Genomic DNA, 13,979 nt, shown 5'->3' on the forward strand with positions numbered 1-13,979 from the left:
TCTTAAGACGGCCCTGACTATAATACCCGGCGCTGTCCGGGTTTTCTTCAAACTTGACTGGGAGCAGGGACGCAACTAGGGGGGAGAAGGTGGGTCTTGTGCCCCGGGCGCTGGACCAGAGGGGGCGCAAATTTCATTCTCAAACCTCTCCTTCAACATTACAAGGGGGCGCCAAAATGTGCACTTGCCCCGGGTGACGAAGCATCTAGTTGCGGCCCTGACTGAGAGGATCGAAAAAGTGACAAACCGTTATAAAGGAATGAACTATTATATATATATAATACTGGCAGCATTAAAGAAGTGATAAACCATTGTAAAGGCATACGCGTGTCTGAAACGCTATGTTAGGGGAACCACAGCAACCAAAGTAAACATTCCAAAAATCATTGTTGAGGTTGAGAAACCATTGTTGCCAGACAGTTTTTCGCCCATTTCGGGCATTTGCCCAGCTCTGACGAATTTTTAAAGTAGCCTATCGTTCAAGTCGGGTCCCGTTTGGTATATATGCAAAATTTGGCGACGATTGATCTAAAATTGTAGATTTGTATAGAGAACACACACACACACAGAAAATCAATTATATATATATATATATAGATAGATAGATAGATATGCTCAACCCAGGCCCGCCAGTCAAACGTGGCGCTCGGAGTAATCTGATGTGGTTCACGATACCAAACCTAATTTTTTAAAACTGAACTAAGCAGGCAAATTTCCAGATCACTTCAGTGACCCACGGCACAGTTCCAGAACACTTAATTAACCCGCGGCATATCTATAGATCACTCAAGTTACCCGCGAGAATTTTACAGATCACTCAAGCGGCCTACGGCGCATTTCCACATGACTCAAGTGACCTGCGGCCAGGACTGTTTTAAGAGCATCATAGGTCCCTGGTCCAAGTGATTTTTCTGAGGCCCTATCTGGAAAATTTGCATGCTTACTCTAGAAAATTTCAACTAGTTCTCATTTTTGTGAGGCCCCGGACCGTGCCCAGGTAAGCAAATGCGTTAAATCGGCGCTGCCTGCAGTACATTCCCAGATCACTTGAGTGGCCCGCTACACTTTCCCAAACCAATGAAGCAACCCGCACTTCTCAAAATGTTGAGCATCCTTACTGTAAAGCAGTTTTCCAAACTTATTGTTCCATCGCCCCCTTCCTAAAATAAAAATATTTACCATCGTCCCCATAAATCAAGTTCACCCATAGGATCCTATACTAAATCCATTGCTGCTACCGCCCCCAGTGCCGTCTTAACGCATGGGCCCACCGGGCATGGCCCGGGAGCCTCAAGAGAAGAGGGGCCTCACAAAAATGAGATCCGGTTGACATTTTCTAGAATTTACCTGGTAGGGCCTCAGAAAAAACACTTGACCCAGGGGCCCATGATGCTCTTAAGACGGCCCTGACCGCTCCCTGGGCCATTCCATCTCCCTTCAAGGGGTGATATTGTTTACTTTGGGGAAACACTGCTATAAAGCATTGGTTTGAACACATGTCGCGGGCCATTTAAGTGATCTGGAACTGTGTAGTGAGAGTCACTTAAGCGATCTGTAAATTCGTCGCGGGCTGCTTAAGTGATTGCACATGTATCTCGGGTGATCTGGAAATGTACCGCAGATTACTTCAATGAAGGAGGAATGTGCCGAGGACCACTTACGTGATGTGGAACTGCACCGTAGATCCCTTAAGTGACCTGTTAATGTGTCACTTCATTCATTTTTCGCAATTAGTTTTGAGGTTGCGGGTCACATCATGACTGTGAGGGCCACATTTGGCCCACAAGCCATGGGTTGATCATGTATGCTTTTCAGGATCATTTTTTGCAGGATCAGTTTTACCTTCCGTAATCTGAGGATTTGCGTGTTCTTGATAACGAAAATAGACAGTTTTTTTACATACGCATGCCCTCACTCCCATATCCTCGAGTTATCCTTCTGGGCTAGAATATTTATATACTGGAGCCCTTTTTATATTGATATTTTCTAGTAAATTTATAGTATAAAGTTATTTTAAAAAAAAGTGCACCCAAAATGTGCAGGATTCTACATCTTAGAATTGGGCGCATAGGCTGAGATCCTTGTCGGCAAACCCATCTTAACAGAACCGAGGCCCTCCCTCTGGGGTGCCTAATTACCCGAACGTACCTGCTTATAAATTTCTGTGCTTTCTCTCGAAAATCATAGCACCGAATCTCATTTTCACGAGACCCCTTATGCAGTTGAGCCCCCTCCCCCGGCCGAGCCCAAGCGGACCCATGAGTAAATACGGCCTTGCTTAGTGGACTCCATCCCACACCAGTCAGAGCCGTCTTAATTCATGAGCCCACCGGCCACCATAATTAGAGATAGACTTGAAGATCAGGAAGTGGGACACGATGAGATGACGTCAATATATATGCACAATCACGTATACCTGCAAATATCTTTGATGTTATGGCCATGACCACCCGTATTTCCGCCAATGCCGGGCACGGCCCGTGAACCTTGTGCTTATGAGAGATTTGGTGTTACGATTTTCCAAAGTATAGAAACAGGTAGGAAGGTACATAGAGCTTGGTAGGGGAGTTAGAACACCACTTGGCCCGCGTTTCATGTTGTTGGTTAAGATGGCCATGCCCCTAAGCCAGAGTTTATCACGGGATCCTTAATAGTAAATTTATATATAATGTAAAAAAGCAAAATCATAAGATTCGTTACGGAACACTAGGTTGGAGAGCTGCCAGTCTCCCCACCTATCTGTGGGGACCATGCTTCAAGGAAGTTAAAGCCTTGTTAGACAGAATCGTATGTTGGGGGGGGCATTGTGGGCTTATGCGCCCCCCCAAACCGACCGAAAATAAGAAAAAATTGCAATTATTATCGTAACTAAATTAAAATATCAAAAGAAAATATTTTTTATATGCTATTCTAATCTATTTCTGTTAATTTAAATGGTTTTTGAAGGTTGGTAACTCAGAAACTCTCTGCAAGAAATTCTTTGTACCCCCTCCAAAGGTCGATCTTACGTACGCCCCTGTTGTTAGCCTTTCCCTTTTGTGGAGCACATGTGCACCGGAACCTAGGAGCTGAGGTCATTTGAGCCCCCTACTAAATTTTGTAAGGGGGCTGAGGCTTGGCCCCCAATAGTTTTTGAAAAAACAATGCAATGCACCCACCCTCTCCTGCGTACGCGCTTGAGTATATATATACGAGACGACCAGCAACCCCCCTTCCCCAATGTTTTCTTCATGTCGGCGCCTGTGGTGGAGCATGGATATTAAGTGTGAATATTTTACTAACATTTTTACCAAGTATAATCGCTCTGTCTACACGTTTACCTAGAAAGCGGTCACCTTTCCCCCCCCTCTCTCTTTCTGGCTTAGGAACAGACTTGAGTATTTTGCGGCCTGGTGGAAAAATCAGCTTTGCGGTCCTTTAAAGGGTCTCCTACCTTTTAACATGGTAAAAAACTTTCTTATGTAAAAATATTATTAAAAATGTTATTTATCCATTTTTTTACCGCATATATAGTGAAACCTCGATAAAACGATACTCTGGGGACCAAGAAAAAATATCGTTGTAGAGGGATTATCATTATATCGAGAGGCAACAATTTATCATATTAGAGCAGCGGTTTTCAACCGGTGTTTCGCGGAGCTCTTGCGACTGCGTGTGCACTTCCCAGGGGCTCCGCGGCCCTTTCGAGGAAAATAAAATAAATCAGTAAATTTTGATAAATAAGTAAAAAAGAGAGACCTACAGGGTTCCGTCATTAAAGTTATTCACAAAAAAAAGGCTCCTCGAGTCAAACAGGGCTCCATCATAGAAACTATAAACTGAAAAGGGTTATGCGAGTCAAAAAAGGTTGAGAACCACTATAGACATTATAGACATTTCCAAACAAGAGTTGAAAAAACATCGTTGTAGAGGTATCTATCGTTATATCGAGTATCATAGTAGTGAGGTTTCACTGTATTTGATTGTGAATACTATCCTATGCTGATAAAAAATTTTACACATGCTTAGTTTTTTTACAAATTTCCAAAAAAAATACATTAAAAATCGCTTGCCCGCGTGATACAATTGCATGAAATCAATGTGATTGAATAAAAAAACGATTCAAAATAAAAGAAACTGTTCAGTTCATAAAATAATAAAAAAGATTTGAGATTTTATCGTCTCAATCTTATTCAAAATTGAATTTTAAATTGCAACCACTGCAATTTAATGTGAGCCGACTGTAATTGAGTTCCATGCAAAGTGAAACTTTAAAACGCTGATATATCAAAAAAGGGAATTTTGAGTTGTTGTCGTCGTGAACTAGCCAGTGCCGTCTTAACGCATGGGCCCACCCGGGAACCTCAAGAGAATAGGGGCTTCAAAAATATGAGAAGTAGTTGAATTTTTCGAAAATTTTCCAGGTAGGGCCTCGTAAAATCCACTTGGCCCGGGGGCCCATGATGCTCTTAAGACGGCTCTGGAACTAGCCCGTCAATATGTCTATCCTAGAGCCCCTTAAATAACACCCGTATATAAAGGCGTCTTAGTCTATCCCCTACAGGCACATCACAAACTTGTTGTACATTGTACTTTTTATATCGAACCCTACGAAGGGTTAAACGCACTCATTCTTGTTGTCGAATTAGCTTACTTATTCACGTGGAAAACTCCAAGATACAATACTATACTTATAGCTCGAAACAATATGCGTCCTTAAAAATACCAAAAATTCTACAGTAATAGGCAAAACTATTTGGCGTTATATTGGGTATATCGGATCGCCAAAAGTTATCTTTTATCATCATCAAAATTACGGATTTTCCGCCTAATGCCAAGAACGAAATATGAACGATGTTGACTTGCCAAAAAAAACAAAAAAAAAACATGATGAGAAAGAAGATATACGAGTCTAGTTGTTAAACCAGCCCAAACGTTTTAACAATAGATGCTCGTGACCCTTCCTTTCTATTCACCTCAGCATCATTTCCACCCTCGTATTTTTTTTTTTTTTAAATACAGATTATAAACCTTCGGCTTCATTATCCACCTGTTGAATGCTTTCGAACAAGGAAGAGCTCTCATTGATAAAATTTACATGGTCATTCCTAGTTTGGTAAGGTGGAAACGCCCGCGTGATCTATAATCCTCGGTCAGATTTTTCTCATGGTTTATTTCTATATTTTTTCAGCTTATCTATCTATACATCCGCATATATAGCTTACATATTTTTTTTTTATTCAGCTGAATCGTACATATTTTCAAACCAAAAAATGAACCCAATTCATATTCGTGAATAAAATCGATGAAGAAAGTAAGAAAAAGGAATGATTTTTTCCCCAAGAAGAGATAAAAGCGCATAATTATACTGCAAGATATGCGAAGCAATATGTGTATATATATATGTATGTATGTATGTATATACTACCCCGTATATACATACGACGTATGTATGTATGTATATTATACGGGGTAGTAAAAGAAGAATGTGAAAACGCAGCGGAAAATTCTCACAGGAATATGATATACCATATCATGGACTCATCAACAGAAGCTTTTCTTCCCGTCGCTTTCATTACTTATCTTCGAGAGGTTCGCGGGAAGTCTTCACAAATCCTAGGTACTATTACCGAGTGATCCGTTTCTTCGGAAATTACAGCTGATATTAATACTTTGGGCATGAGGCCATACCATAAAACTTTTGTTTTGGATGCCAAGGGTGAACGCATATCTCATTTTCACATTTATCTGGCATTTACCGTATTGCCTTTTGAATTTTTATTGAATTTTTTGGCAATCTTGCAGGGGCAGCTCTTGAAAGAGGCGCGCCCCCTTGAAAATTTCGTTATTAATTGAAACGTCATTGAATTTTTTTTTTTCAAATGAATTTGATGAATCAGAAAAGAAACACTGACTAAATTAAGCAATAGTGTCCCGTATGATACGGGTCATATGGTCAGGGTTCAACGACACTTTCCATGGAAAGCTATGTATTATTCTTTCCTGTTTGGGAGCTTTCCGTTGGGTCGTGCACCGATATGAGATACCCTTAATAGTTAGAAATACAAAAGAATGGAGAAAGGGATCGGTTAACACAGATTATTACGCTCGTTTTGACCGCGCCTTGGATACTAATGCTGCCATCTGACTTCTATCTTTTGAATCGGTCGTATCTTTTAAATTGGAATATATTTTAATATAAAAAAGCAATATATATTTAAAAATTCATCATTAGTTCCTCTAATTTACCTCCTTAGGCTATAACTTGCTCAGCGCCCAATCCCTATAAATATGCCTCTGTCTCTATGTCACTCTTTTCGTCACTCATATGCTTACACACTTTCTTGGTCAACCTAATGGGCGTTCACTGACCTGTCCCCTTGCTTACTAGGTCACTCGTATGCTTATAGACTCCCAACGTCACTCTTTTGGTCACTCCCATGTTCACACATTCTCTAGGTCACTCTTTTGGTCATTCACTGATTTGGTCCATTGTTCTCTAGGTTACTCTATTTCTTGCTCAGTGACCGATGCGTACTCTCTAGGTTACTCTTTTGGCTGTTACTTTGTTACTCGCTCAAGCTGATCACATGCTTGCACTGTTTTGGTCATTCACGCGTTCACTCAAGGTCACTCTTACTATCTTTCAACGACTTGATTCCACGCTGTCTTGGTCACTCACATGCTTGCACACTATTTTGGTCATCACTCTTTTGCCAGTGCCGTCTTAACGCATGGGCCCACCGGGCACGGCCCGGGGGCCTCAAGAGAAGAGGGCCTCACAAAAATTAAATTTGGTTGAAATTTTCTAAAATTTGGGCCCGGTGGTCCATGATGCTTTTAAGACGGCCCTGTCTTTTGCCTGCTGATAGACGTGGTCTATGGCTCTCTAGGTCACTCCTTTGGTCACTTACATGCTTGCAAATTTTCTAGGTTACTCCTTTGGTCACTTACATGCTTGCAAATTTTTTAGGTTACTCCTTTGGTCACTCTCATGCTTGCAAATTCTCTACGCAACTCGTTTGGCTTTTCACTGACCTAGTCCCTCGCTCTCTAGCAGAGGCAAATTTATGGTTTTACCACTCGTGAGAAAAGAAAATGCTGCTTTTTTCTTCCATTCCACTGCTTTTCTTGTCCACTCGTTACTCAAAATCTGACACCTCTCCAAACTTGTCGCTCTGGACTACAGCCCGCTAAGCCCCCTGTAAATACGCCATTGAATATAATACACTTTTTGAACTGGAATATAATATTGAAAGAAGAGTATAAATTTTTCACCATTTGCGAAAAGCTATTGCCGATGGTAACTTCTGAACCTAAATGATGATTTTCAACGTTGTTAAGATATCGATTAGGATCACTGAGCAAATTATTTACATTAATGTTGTGGTGATAAAGCATTATTACTTTGCACTGCATAGATTTATTCACATTATATCACGTGATTATACCGATAATGTGAAAAATAATTTGATAAACAAAAATAAATTTTCAATGCAGTGCAATACTTTACCAATTGTAAAAACTTGGCTGCATATTTTCATCGATAGATGACAGTATATTTTTCAAAATCTGCTCCCCACCCCCAGAATATCTGACCACGAGCCACAACTGTCATCTTGTCATTTTTATGATGTCTCCTGTCAATTAAGTAAACTTGAATTTGTTATCTTTATATTCATGATTTTATCCCCTATAAATGAATTGTTTGCTGCAAAAGAAAATAACTCTATTTTCATAAAATTTTGGATTTTTTTTTTTTTAATTTCTTGTTTTTCAAGTTAACGTCAAATTTTCTTTTCATTTACTCCAAGTTAAATACAACACACTTGGAGCTATCTTGTTTTTGTGCAACAAACCTTTCAGATATTTTACATACATCCTCACCATGTTTGACAGTTTCTAATGAAGTATTGGATTCAATGCAGTTAGCTTCGTGATTTACTGTATGTAGTTGGTTTCAATTCAAATAGAGAATAGCGCTTTATCTACTACTAATTGGTGAGTTTTATTAATTTTTTTATGTTTTAGCAACAATTGGGGCTTACTTTGATGAGAATTGAAAATGATTAGACAAATATTGGAGCAACTAGACACTTCTTTGATTACTCCACAGTTGGAGGTGTCCTGTAATATTCTGTTTTGGCCATCCCGATGTCCCGTATTCGTCTTAAAAAAATATGGTCACTTTATGGATGTTTTGTTTTTACCTCGTTGTTTAAAAATGCTCATCGTTTGCCATGCAAATAAGATACTGATGCTTTTCTTTTAAAACAAACATCATTTACGCGCGCGCGTATACTGTTTTTTTTTATACCTTAAATTTCTTTGAACACGTTTGAAATTGAATTGATTGAATTTTCACTATGAAAAGATTACTTGATGTAACTTGGTACTATCTCGTCGTACGTATCTGTCAATTATAAATTTGAAAGCATAAGACTTCTTAATAAGGAAAATCTATTTATTTTCAATAGTTAATTCTAGATACGTATACCAGGTACATGAAAAAAAATGGGAGGATATGACCTTATATATATATATACCCTTTCGCCGAATCAGATAACATGCATGCGAAATGAGTCAAGTATGAATTAAAAAAAATAATCTATTCGCAATCGGAAAAATTAGCATATAAATAAACTAATGCGTGAATAGATTCGAGATCGTGATTATGGGGTGTCATCTCGCTTTCAAATGAGTTACCTGGATGGCCTTAATATTCGTATTAGCAAGTACCAACTGTCGCTGAAACAATGACTTGCCGAATACTTAACAAGACAATCTTCGGGCACGCCATGACATACTAACAACAGTAGCTGACACATTCCTTCAGAATAAATTATTCATATATGCTTTGAGAGAGAAAGGGAACAAGAAAAAATTATACTCTACGTTCAGTTCAAAACCCGTTGAGCACGTTTCGTTTATTTATTCATTTGTTTGCATTATAAACAAGTCTTTCCCGAAAGCAAGGCACGTTGCTGGGATATATGCTTCATTACTATTGAATATCTAAGCTTTGAAAATTAGGTGTGAATAGTCAGGGCCCGATTTCCGCATGGGCAACATGGGCATTTGACCAGGGCTCCAAATTTATAATATAGTATATATTTGATTCAAATTTTTTAAATTTTATTTGGTAAAAATTTGTAAAATCAAAGAATTTTCCCTAAATCACATCATACTATTTCCAAAGTGTCCATTATTAGCAAACCGTATTAAATACCTATTTCAATGATATACCAATCAGTAACAGACTTTACACAGCATGTACACACAATGCGCCTACTGCAATATTAACTCCACGACAAAAATATGTTTCAATGTTATATCACAGTCTTTTGTTCGATTCCTCAATTCCACATCTAATAACGTAAATAATTATGTAGTATAATATTAACAATGACCATAAAATAATTTATGAAACGGTGACAAAAAAGTTTGCATGTTTGATCAACATGAAATCTTCACATTTTCATGAAGATTCTGCATATTTGCAATAAAAAACTTGATATACATCTGATCTTGCAAAAACTTTTTCAGACGAGCTGCAACAATTTTCATCCTTGGTTCAAGTTGGTGACACAACACCACAAATGTTAAATAACGCTGGAGGTTAAGTTTTTACAAGTATTGAGACATCATTTAATCGTCATTGACAACATCACGAATATGCAACTGTTCTACTAGTGAAAGATCATTCTTATTAAAAAGAATAAAATCATCAGTTCGTTCAGGTCTTTTACAAGAAAAATTGTCACCTTTAGTTTTATTGCGTATCGAAGCGAAGGTAACTGAATAATTAGATTTATTTGACATTATCAATGATTTTGCTCATATGAGAGCGAAGAAAAAGCATTTATTGTAAATGGAGAATTTACGTTATGGAGAATTATTTTACATTATTATATTACATAATTATTTTACATTATTATATTACATAATTATTTTACATTATTATATTACATAATTATTTTACATTATTATATTACATAATTATTTTACATTATTATATTACATAATTATTTTACATTATTATATTACATAATTATTTTACATTATTATATTACATAATTATTTTACATTATTACATTCATGGAGAAAATTTTACATTGCATTTCTCATTTAAAATAATGCATATACTTTTTTTGATGTGTTTGCAAACAACATGTACTGTATTTGCTGACGTACCAAACATCTTCGACCACAGTCGAGGGGGTCCCCAATACCTCTTTTACTCAAGGTCCTATCAAGTCATAGTCGGGCACCGGGAATAGTCAAATTCACATGAGAAACCATGATCATTACCATTATTCTGAATCAAACACAAAATAACCCAGTCCGTACAAAGAACCTTGACCAAACAATAATAATCTTTGTTTGAAGAACTGCATATTTGTATATTACACAGGTGGCTTAAAATCTTTTTCCGAACTCATCTTTTGTTTCTGTTGAAGAAAACGATGCCGTCTGTGGCTTAGTGAAGAGAAGCCAGCGGAAATGTCTGCAATCGTACGTTTGAGATTCAGTTATCGCCAAAGGCCTATACACACTTCTACTCGTGCACGAAATGAAGTTTCCGTTGAAAAAAAAAAACAACAAAAAAAAACCTCATGCGAGGAAAAGAAGAACAAGAAATATATATATATATATACATATGGAAACTCCTGACGTACCTAGTTTGGAACACCTAAGTTTTCAACCTGATGCGAATACGTAAACAGTTACGAGGGAGAAACGGAGATGAAACTTCAGCCACACCCAAAAAAAATCTGGTGGAAATTCAGGGTCAACGTTGATTCAAATGGATTTGTGAAATGGATAGTGAAATAAGAGGAGGGTCAAGAGATTTTTTCCAGCGAATTTCCTGTTTTGAAAAAAAAAGAAGAGTGAAATTTAAACGTTTGAAAATGGTATCAAATAGACTGGTATTCATAACCACATATTTCGTCATCGAAACGCCAGAGTGAGATTATTTTACAGCCTAATAAAAGTTCGTGTTACGTTCAGGGCATTCACATGGATAGAAAGGTATATGAGGAGGAAAAAGGTCAAGTTCCATCAATTTCGTAAACTTTTTGACCCCGGCAGGTCACGCATGTCTTGTGGCTTCATGGGCGTGTGCATGTATTACTTTTCTGCTGACCAAAAGATTAGGAGACACACAATGGAAGAGTATGATGGAGGTAAAAGCATGGGCAAAGATCGGTGAAGATGTATCAAGTGTTAAGCAAAAACGGGTAATTGGTAGTGAATCGACGATTTACTTTATTATCGAGAATTATTTTGTATTAAATCCTGGTAAAGTAACAAAATAGGTTATATAATTTTTAAATTTAAGAACATTATCATTCATTACGCATTGTTTACATCAAAACCGGACTACTTAGAATTTATCAAATTTTCAGATTGTTGGAATTTACGATCCGTGAAAATTTGGGTAGCAATGTATTGCGATTGATCAGAGCATTTACTAATAAAGGTTTAGATTATAATATAAAATTTGCGTTATGCATTGTTTGAAGTAAGCTGGGCTGGATTAACCCATATGAGGGCCTTAGGCACACTAGTGATTTTGCTGCCCCGTCCCCTTTACTTTTAACCTTAACGCATGACCCAGGACCTCATGACAATTAGATCTGTTAACAATTTTCAAGAATAAGTATGTAAATTGGTTAGCAGGTATTTTTAAGTTGGGGGTTCAGAAAAATCATTTCACTCGACTCATCACGACGGCTCGTGAGCCTCGAATAACCGGGAGTTCCCATGACAATTTGATCCGGTTAAAGTATTGTCTGAGGCTTTCATAGCCGGCGTTCAATGACTTGCAAGCGTTTTCCGGGCTATTAAGTCATGAACAAAGTACGAAGCCTTTCTCGCTTGTCACGGAGACCCACGTTCGTCAGAAGATGCTTGCCACAGATGTGGGCGAAACGTTAGGAAGAAAATGTCCTAAACCATGGCCTAATAGCCCGGAAATCACTTACAAGTCTTTGATCTGATTAAAGTATGCGAATTGGTAGACAAATATTTATAGCTAGGTGGGGCCGGGAGGGGGTTGTTCAGAAAAATTTGTTTTACCCGGGGGCATATGATGCTATTGAGAGGCTCTGGGTTTACTTTATAGAAAAAGAGCAACATTTCAATCGAAAAACTGAGCATTGACACGAGTGTTCTTGTTCGCAATTAACTAAGTTTCTCTGCTTTTGTGTCACCCTCAGGGCCGCAACTAGAAACTAAAATTTATCCTGTTACTTGGGGGATCTGTATCCATTTTGGCATCTCCTCCCCATAATTTTTAACGAAAAAAGTAAACTCAGCACCCTTCTTGGTACAGACCCTTCCCCTTCTGCCCTCTCTTAGTTACATTCTTGTTCAACTTTTCGATAAAGATCTTCAACTGTACAATCAAGTGCTTTTAAAATTTTAGGATTTTCTACTGGATGGTTGATGCTGAAAAAAAATTTAAATTCAAAAAGTAGTATTTGATAATTTTTTGTGGTGCCCCTTTTCTCTTGAACCCTAAGCGCGTGCTTAGTGCTTAGTTTGCGTAATGATTAATCCGGCCCTGGAAGTAAGCTGATAAAATAAAATGTGAACATGGCACAAGTCATAGACTAAAGATATATATTACTCTATGTTACAAGTAAAGTTTAAGTTGAAGTTTAATAGCTTGTGAAAACATGCTGAAAAAGCCGCCTAAATATTCTTTTTTTCTACAACCCTGCTCAGTAAGGAAACTATAGAAGGCAAAATCAAGTGGCTACTTAAGAGTTTATAGGGTCAGTTACATTATGAAGTTTCAACAGCTATGCTATGGCGTTCCTTCAACCTTAAAGCTAATCTTTCGCCTTTTACCAAAGGATTCAAATACTATAAAATCACATGTTCTGCTATTAGAATGACTCATTTAGCATATCACCATTTTGGGAAAAGGATTTTTTTAAATGACTCACACAGGAGGACTCCAAAGCGATCATCTACTTCCTCATAAGTAGTTATGATCTCCATTATTTTGCCTATTTAGCAACCTCATTATATTGACCTTGATACTGTCATTATAATGAGAAAATCATAAGAGAAACCGGAAGACAATATGGACCAGAATGGTCAATATTTACAATTTTAGTAATCAAACGCATCGAAATTCAGATGGATTGAAAGAAAAACGCATGAGTCTTACATCTTGTTAACAAATACATATACGGACAGGTCCTGCTGAAAGGCCACGGTTTTAGATGGTCCTTCTTGCGAAGGCTTTTAGCAGGCAACATATTGAGTTTTTTAGTAGAAAAAAAAAAATTGAAGCCAATCCTAAAAGCTACGTCCACACTCATAGACCAAATCGCAGGATTTTCTCTATAGACGGTTACGAACAAATCGCAGAATCGTCTCTATCGACTTTGTGACTCATCTACACCTACTAAATGTTGCGCAACTCGTCTCAAGTTTTGCATCCGAGATAATAGACCTTAGATCTGCAATGTTGATCTAGGAGAAGTTGCAGAACATCCGATTGTTGCGCAATTGTCTGTAGACATTCGTAGAACATTGCCTATAGACACGTACGTGTTACGCGATTTGAGTGTGGACATGCCTTAAGGAGCCCTGTAAGTGTCTACTTTGTAGGGCCCAGGGCCGCAACTAGATACTTTGTCAGTCGGGGCAAGCACGCAATTTGGCTACCCCATGTAATGTAAAAGGAGCAAGCAGTTAAAGATAGAATTCGGTGCCCCCTCTACTCCAGCACCCGGAGCACCAGACCCGTCTGCTTCTCCTCCTCCTCCCCCCCCCCCCCCCCACTAGTTGCGGCCCTGATAGAAACCATCGTACAGGGTCCCACCAAAACGATGAAAGTTAGTTTCCACTCAATCGTGGCTCATGGTAAATAAACATTCGTGACAACAGGTGCGTGTGTGTGTGTGTATTCTTAATGATTTCCGTGACGGCTAATGAGCTAATTAAGGTGAGAGATAGATTGGTATTTCATTTCCAAG

The 13,979-nt window shown here is 38.2% G+C and overlaps 1 protein-coding gene across 1 annotated transcript in view; it reads right to left on the reverse strand.

Annotated features, from left to right (window-relative positions):
- The window catches only part of LOC149085007 (serine/threonine-protein kinase tricornered-like), a 147,331-nt gene that overhangs the window by 44,228 nt on the left and 89,124 nt on the right, over positions 1-13,979 (reverse strand). The window lies entirely within an intron of this gene.

The sequence above is a fragment of the Pholcus phalangioides genome, unplaced genomic scaffold (assembly GCF_987345545.1).
Source record: "Pholcus phalangioides strain wild (caught in Gottingen) unplaced genomic scaffold, Ppha-v1.0 ptg000007l_1, whole genome shotgun sequence".
NCBI classification, from domain to species: Eukaryota; Metazoa; Arthropoda; class Arachnida; order Araneae; family Pholcidae; genus Pholcus; species Pholcus phalangioides.